Below are 7,874 nucleotides of genomic sequence, written 5' to 3' on the forward strand. Positions count from 1 at the left end.
CCTTCTGCCACCCAAGGGCCTCTTTTTCCCATCTCCATATCTGGAATTATTCAAACATTAATTTATTTGCTTGTTTTCCCTTTTCTATAAATGTTCAGGGTCCTTTAAATAAATGACAGCTCTGTTGTAGCATCCTCCTTGGACCTCCAGTACACTGCCAGTGACTCCAGAACTACCTCACGAATATGCATGTCCTTCTCTCTAGGAGAACAAGGACAACCAAGCAGCAAAACATTTATATTCTTATAAGTCCACTGCTTAACTGAAGAGGATGTCATTGAGCCCGTGCTTGACAAGTGCCAACTCCCTGCAGCTACTCAAATGGAAGAGCAGCACCTATGAGGTGTGAGCCCGAATGCTCATGGATTTTGGGCTTTGCAGATGCACATCCCGTCGCCCCGCTGCCATGCCTGCAGTTCCTTCGGCTTTGAGACCACAGCACGCTTCTTTGGCAGCACAGTGCTGCTACCATTTGTAAAGTAAACAGTGCAAGTGACCATTTGACCCTAAGTAACAAGAGCATGCATTAGTCACTGAGTCACTCAAAGGCATGGTTTTGACTCTTAATTCGTTATATCTAGGCAAGTACGGAGCACTGCTGGTGATCTCGTCCATCTCTACAAGAGAAGGCCTCAGGAACAGGGATCAGTGGTTTATTCCTTCAGGTGGTAGTCATGGGGGAATACAACAAAGGATCCCAAGCTCAGCTGCTGGCAAAGAGGGAAGAAGCATCCCGTCCAGTGGAGCCTCGAGATAGGGGACCTTATCTAGCCTTCACTTTTTGAGGAACTGCTTTTAGAAGGAAGATTACCAGCTTTGAAGAATGACGTAGGGAGGGAAACAAAACTGGATGGATATTGAGGCCTTCCAGGAAATAAATAAAAAAGAAAAAAAGAGGAAGAAGGAAACAGTTCATGTCTTGGGCTTTGTGACATTGGTGGTTTGCCTGCATTCTTTTTCAAATGGAAGTTGCAGGAAGACATGCAGAAATCTTGGGCGAGATTTATTGTCTGTGAGGGGTGTTCATAAAGAAACCTTAAATACTTGACTGTGTTGAAGTTCTACCGAGATGAACTCACGTTGTGCATCCTCAGCAGAGCTTAGATTAAGTTAATAATCATTTCCCCTTCAGTCTTAAATCTCCAGGCTGACTTGTTGCTTCCATTCCAATTTTCCTGCCTATACATAAGCATTATTTCATAAATTACCCAAGTGCCTTACATCCAAACCGAGGTGCTGGTCAAAGGGAGGTTTATACACACATCTCTTGACTTTGAGGGAGCTGTTCCAGCACATACGCTTAAGCCTTGGCACAATCTTGGCTCTTCCAGACAATCTGCCTAGAAACAAGTGTCGGTGTAGCTTCAGAGCTCTGTCCTTCCTTGTCTTGCTTGTGAGGCTGGAGCCTTGTGCTCAGGCACGTTTCTCGCTCCAAAACTTAACAATCAGTGAGGGAAGTCTTGACAGTGTGAATAGCAATGACAGAGCTCTTGCTGACTAGAGGGGGATATTTTCCTGCTGTCACCAGTTTGTAAGTACTTGTCAGGATCTCTTATTTTGGAGTACAGATGGCAACAGCTAGACTGAAGACCAAGTCTCAGATTTCGCAGTTAACCAGGGCTGCACCCTGATTTTGTGTTACTGGACAGAACCTAGGGAACTGGTTGGTACATTTGCTTGTGCAGCTTTCAAGTTTCTGATTATTTTTATTTATTCATTTTTCCACTGTGCTTCTGAGTCGGTACACGAAGTACCAAAAGCCAAACAAAACCTGCCCCTCGCTGACCCATCTGCGTGAAAGCCCGTCGCCACATCCTTCAGTCAGAGGAACACACTTCTGGTATTCATGCTTCAGGGGTACAAAGCCATTTTTATCTGAGGATGAAACATTGTGTGTGATGTTTGCTGGTGGGGGTGGAGCGAGTATTCCCTGAGGGGCAAAGCCACCCCATCGCTGCTGACAGATAACTTCACAAGGCAGAGTATTGACACTGGCCACAAAGCGGAGCAGTGTGGGAAGGTCACTCAGCAGATCAGGTCCGGAGCAGGGGAAGCCACCAGCGGGTCGCTCACTCAATGCAAGTTCCCTGCCCACTGCTGCACAAGATGTCTCTGCTTTGGCATTAGCGGGGTGTGAGGAACCTAAAGGTCTCAACAAGCCCTTGCAGGCGTGAGTCACTGAGACAGAGAGAAGAGGAGGCTCTACCTAAGGCATTACCAAAGCCTCACTCTGTTCCAGCAGCAGTGAAGGTTCAGTCTCAGCATCCAGTCCCACACCCATTTTTCCCACCCATGGTGCCCACCTGTGGATTACTGCACTGTCTCCAAACTGTAGTCATCGTACGTTCACTGCTGTTCCAACCTGTGAGAAAGTAGGTATTATTATGTCTCTTTTACAGGTAGAAAACTGAGGCACAAGGAGGAGCGACGGCTCTTTCCAAGCTATGCTGAGAGATGGTGCTCAAGCATGAGATCAAACTGAGTTTACCCCAGTCTTGTTGTAGAGAAAAGCCCCAAACATCTCTGTCTTCTTATGGGCACCCTGTGAACTGGCTCAGAAATCCCCCAAAGCTGGTCCTCATGACAGAATGAGTTCAGTGTTTACAATGCTTTCAGTTTTCTGTTTTCAGTGTTACCAAACTGTGCTCAAACTGGCATTCAGCCTCGCTTGTTCATGCTCTTAGTTTGGTCCTGCACCGGTGCAATTCCTCAGTCAACTGCAAACAACTTAAAATGTGCATTTAAAACACTCTGTGCATGCATAGTCTCTTGAAAACTCACAAGATGCTGCTTTATAAAAAATAAAATAAAATAAAATAAAATAAAATAAAATAAAATAAAATAAAATAAAATAAAATAAAATAAAATAAAATAAAATAAAATAAAATAAAATAAAATAAAAGTGAGGTATTTTCTGTCTACCCTCACACACTGATGCACAAAGTTAGCAGTGCTGCATGACCTGGTCCTGTACCAAACCCTGCTGAAATTATTGCAAAGGACCACATCAGTGTCAGTGAGCATGGGGTTGTTCCCAAAGCTCTGCCGTTTGGATGGGATTTGTACAGTTTAGAGCTCAGCATCTTTGCTTCCACACATGCAGGTGTAACAGGCATGCAGGGATGAGTGGAGGAGAAACTGTGACCATGCACCCTCTTCTGTTTCCTTTGCTTACCATCTAGAGTGTTAACTGATGTGGGAGGTGTTATTTCCTTAAGGACAAATCCTCCTAGTCTTTCACATTATGGCTGACAGGAATCCCTTCACCTTCCAATTTCAAATGAATACATTTCATTAGAAATTTTTCATATTTCTTGGGCAACACATACCAAGCAGCATCTTTATCTTCACTGAAGTGTTAGCATTTACTACCAAAATAAATTAAAATAAAAGTTTAAATGGAAACGACATTCCCCCATGGACATTCTCATAAAAACAAACAAACAAAACCAAAACAAAACAAAATCCAACCAGCTTACTGGCAAGAGGAAAATTGTATGGGTAAAAATATCGGCTTCGCTTGATTCCACATGCAGCTCTCCTTTTCAGGGAAATGGCAGTGCTTCATTGCAGGGCCTCTGCACACACAGGCAGAACCCGATTGTGTAAGGGTAGAGTGTGGAGCTGTAATACGTGTTGGCAAGCGCTTTCTCTGCAGGTACAATGATCTAAGTTAATGCCCACCAGCACAAAACAGGTCTCCACAGTCCCACCTGCCTGTTAAGATACTTACAGAGTGAATACTGGACTGAGCTTCATTATACACATTATACTAGTTTATAAGCAGAAAGAGCTAAATACATGGAGATGGGGTAAGCATGGATGTCTGAACACAGGTTATTGCCAGGGGTAAGTTACAGAAAATGTACACTCACGTGCTATGTTTGTGAGGTTCTTCCCATGCACACAGGGATGAACATACCCTAAATACAGCAGTTTTTCCTAAATTATTGTTCAGCATAAGAAACAGCATGGGTATTACAACATCTATCCCTTATGGATTTGAACATTTAATTGGCGAGCCCCTTTCTGGAATGTTTTATCTTGTTTCCAAAATAGGGCAGGGAAAACAATCAAACACACCATTAAAATACGCAACATACGAACATGGAATGTGGACTGATCTACTGGATACCCATTGTGACTGGAAAAAAAAGATACCAGAAGCTATGACAAGAATCACTTTAGCTATCTGCTAGTTTCGGTAACTCCTGATGTTTTACAATTATCAATTCTCTGAGGGAAGTATTGCTGCCAATCCAAAGGAACTGGCAGCAATGGCCTCAAAACGGTGCGAGGTGGGCCAGCTTGTGGCTGGCTGAACGGCTTTGAACATCAGTGCCTCTAAATCACTCACCAGACACAGCGTGTGCCTGGGAGGCTGTGAACCTGCACAGCTCCTAATAGCAGAATGGCTAGGGAGCAAGCACCTTGGCTTTGAAGTTCAGGTGAGGACCAATCTGTCCCGAGTTCTATAGGAAAATAACTTATAGGAAAATGAGAGTGCAGGAATGACATCGTACGTTGAAACTCTGCTACTGAAGTAGGTGGTTGCAAGCTAGGGATTTTTGTTTGTACTTCTTTTGTCATCGTTGCCTTTATATTAACTTGTTTTGATTTCTGATTATAAACGTGGCCCACAGGAGAAAAAGTCTTGGTGACTGCTTCTGTGTTTAGTTTTCTGCTGAGTTGTTCTGCCTCCTGAAAGGCTGGAATACCCCTTATCCTCCAAGGCGCATTCAGATACGAATGTGGGGCACTTTGGATATTTTTTTCTTCACCACCTTTGCTTCTCTATTTATCTTTTCTCTGCATTGGTTTTTCACTCTGCTCACTCTCTGATGGTTGTTGCTCCCGTTGTTTTTCCCGTTGGATTATTTTATTACTTATCTTGTTTCAGAATTTCTCCTTATGCTGAACACAACCTCAGTAGCGCTTTTATACAAAGGAAAAAATAATTCATTCACATCCACACTCCTTTACGGTTTAAGTCCAGTAATAGGTATAGAATCCTTCCCCCAAAGTAGTTTTTATGTAATTGACTGCAGTGGTTTAATGAAACGACCCAGATACTTTGGGGCATTTTCCCATTACTGTGAAAAATAATGTACTTTCTCCAAGGGTATTGTTGCATTTTGGCTCATCTGTGACACCAAGAAAATTGTGTGGTTGCTACCTTCCCTGTTAAGACCATTCAGCATCTTCCCAAGACAAGACCCAGCTGGTGAAACCTCAGTGCTGCTTTTGTTAGCATACCAATGCTTATTTAAAATGGTTTCATCTCTTTTATTCTCCAGCTTTACTCAGAGCTTTTACAGTGACACAAAAGTAAGTACGGGGTGTGATTTTGTCAGGCTGTCATCCCCACGCTGGGGTCTGTAGGGATTGTCTGCTTTCGATCTCATAGCAGGAGCTGAGCACATATGTTGCCACTGGAACTCGTTGCTTTATTCTACAAAACTTCTGTGTTATTGGAGAAATTTAGTAAATGTATAGCTAGCCAATTTTCATTCTGAACAGGTGTGTGTATGTGTGAAACGAAGAGGAGAATAATAATCTACAACATCCACGTATTTCAATATCATGATGTCTCATTATCAATAGGTATGCCAATTGTTCTAGTCCACTTTATGTATGGTGAAGCCATATTTTCGCATAATAACAAGATAAAGGTCAAATTCCTCAGGTGAATTACCTTCTAGAAGCCCTCATTTTCTCAGTCTGTGCATGCTGCGATAATACGACAAGGATAGCACTGTCTTAGCACTTACCCTTTCTCAGCACATGGAGCTCGATATTCACATCCAGTTGATCTTCCTCTTCTGTATTAAACTCTGTGAAAGGCCGTTAGGAAACAATTGTGGTGCAGTGGGCTGATGAAGTCATGGGATCCTGTTGCATCTGTGTTTCAACCAAAGATTTTATGGAAATATTAAAGAGCTCTTTCTTATCTCTGGCTAAATCCAAGGTTTCATTTTCCAACACCATCAAACTAACACCTTTCTTTAGTATAATGCACACATGCCTTTAAAATACTTTGAAAACACGCATCCATCATGAGTTGTAATAGAAAACGAACCATTTAGAAGCAGACTTCCTTGCTTATTCTCCAAGGGTGGAATTCAATTATGCGGAGGAACAAAACAAGGTTTATGCAGCATCCAAGTCTCTCATAGTCCTATTCATGCTGAATCTTTACACGGGGATAAACTCTGCCACAAAGGAACAATTTTGGGGTGATGTCTGAGTGCCACAATCAATTAGATTTTGTCTGTAGGACCCCTGTCAGTATTGTGTGTGGAAGATGGAAGAGATGCCAAGTGGAGTTTTATGCCCGGTGGGCCTGGCTCGTACCCAGCTGAAGTCAGTGGAACTTTTGCCACTCCTTCCAAAATCAACAGGATGGCTCCTCCACTCACTCTCTATTTCTCTTGCTAAACCACAGTTTTCTGATATTTTCAGGCGCTCGTGCTCATCAGCTTGGAATCCACACAAGGTTGGGTTTCATAACAACAAGCAGCCCAGATTCTTTCAAATTTGAGTAGACAGAAGAGAACAAGGTGAGTCATTTTTTTTTTTTGCCTTGCTAATCTTGACTGAATGCTTCAGGTTTGCCAAAGATTACTGGAGTTTTCCCTAACTAAGGTGCGAGTGAAGACTGCAGCAGTTTGAATCAAATGGGGGGTGTTGGTTTCACTGGTTTTCTTCGTCGTTCACTTGAAAGGTCAAAATACATGTTAAACTATTCTAGCACCACCGCCTCTGCTGTTTGCATCGTAGCAGTGAGCGTTGCCTCCTTAAAAACACCTTGTATTACCCTAATTAAACTCTCTCTCCTAGTCCAAACCAATCTCTTGTTCCGGAAAGGTTCCCGCCTCCTCAAAGAGAGGTCACAGCACCTTGCAAGACTGGCGTAGAGCCGTTGAACTAAATGGAAAGTCTCTTAATGACCTGAAGGGTTTAGATAGTGAGCCCTGTGGACTGTAGAAGACAGGTAACACCATCAAAAGCACCTAATAACTACTGTCAATGGGCTTTAGTCACCAAATCGTTAAATGACTCTGAAAGTATTTATCCCAAGGCTGGCTATGGATTCTCAGCAGTACAGAGCACATGAATGGTATTCAATAAAGAATATAAAAACTCTTCCAAGTACAAAAATCTCTCTGTTCAGGAAAATGATAATTTTATGCTTTGCTATTTCTTTTGTGTCAATCTCTTTGTAAGCATCCCTTTGGCTATAGTATTTGCTTAAAGTACGAATGTGTACTATGTGTCAAAATAAAATATTTATTGAATACATTTACTTTGTGTCTGTTGAGTTATGAGCTGATTCTGAAATGCTTCTCCCCAGCACCTGTTGGGGCCGTTTCACATTCTCTCTTGGCTGGAGACAACGAAAGCTTGATGCCTCACAGCTTTGAAAAAACAAATGGTTGAAGAGAACTTGAATTAAAATTTAGCTCAAATATTGCTTTTTGCTGGCATGTGGGACCAAGCAGAGGACTGCTTAAAAGTTCAGGATGGGGATAGTTATTTCTACCAGACCCAGTCTGAGCCTCCTGAGCTGTAGGTGGGTTAAGACTACACGGTAGAGCAGACCTATCCAAGGGTGCTTGCAGTAGCTATGGCCAACCTGATGCCCCTGGAGGAAGGAAATCTCAAGACTTGTTTTTTTTTTTTTTTTTTTTTTTTTTTTCCCCCCCGCTCTTTCTTACAAGAATCCAAGGAGGAGAAGTGTGAGCCAGTGGAGGACAGAGTATCCCACACTGTGGCCTGTGTCACCCAGACACCAAAATGGGGTACCACCCACAGTGGTGGGGTACCACTGTGACATCTGAGAAGAAAAGGGAAATGTACCTTTCCTTGCCTCC

The sequence above is a fragment of the Aythya marila genome (assembly GCF_965140915.1).
Source record: "Aythya marila genome assembly, chromosome: 1".
Classification (NCBI taxonomy): domain Eukaryota; kingdom Metazoa; phylum Chordata; class Aves; order Anseriformes; family Anatidae; genus Aythya; species Aythya marila.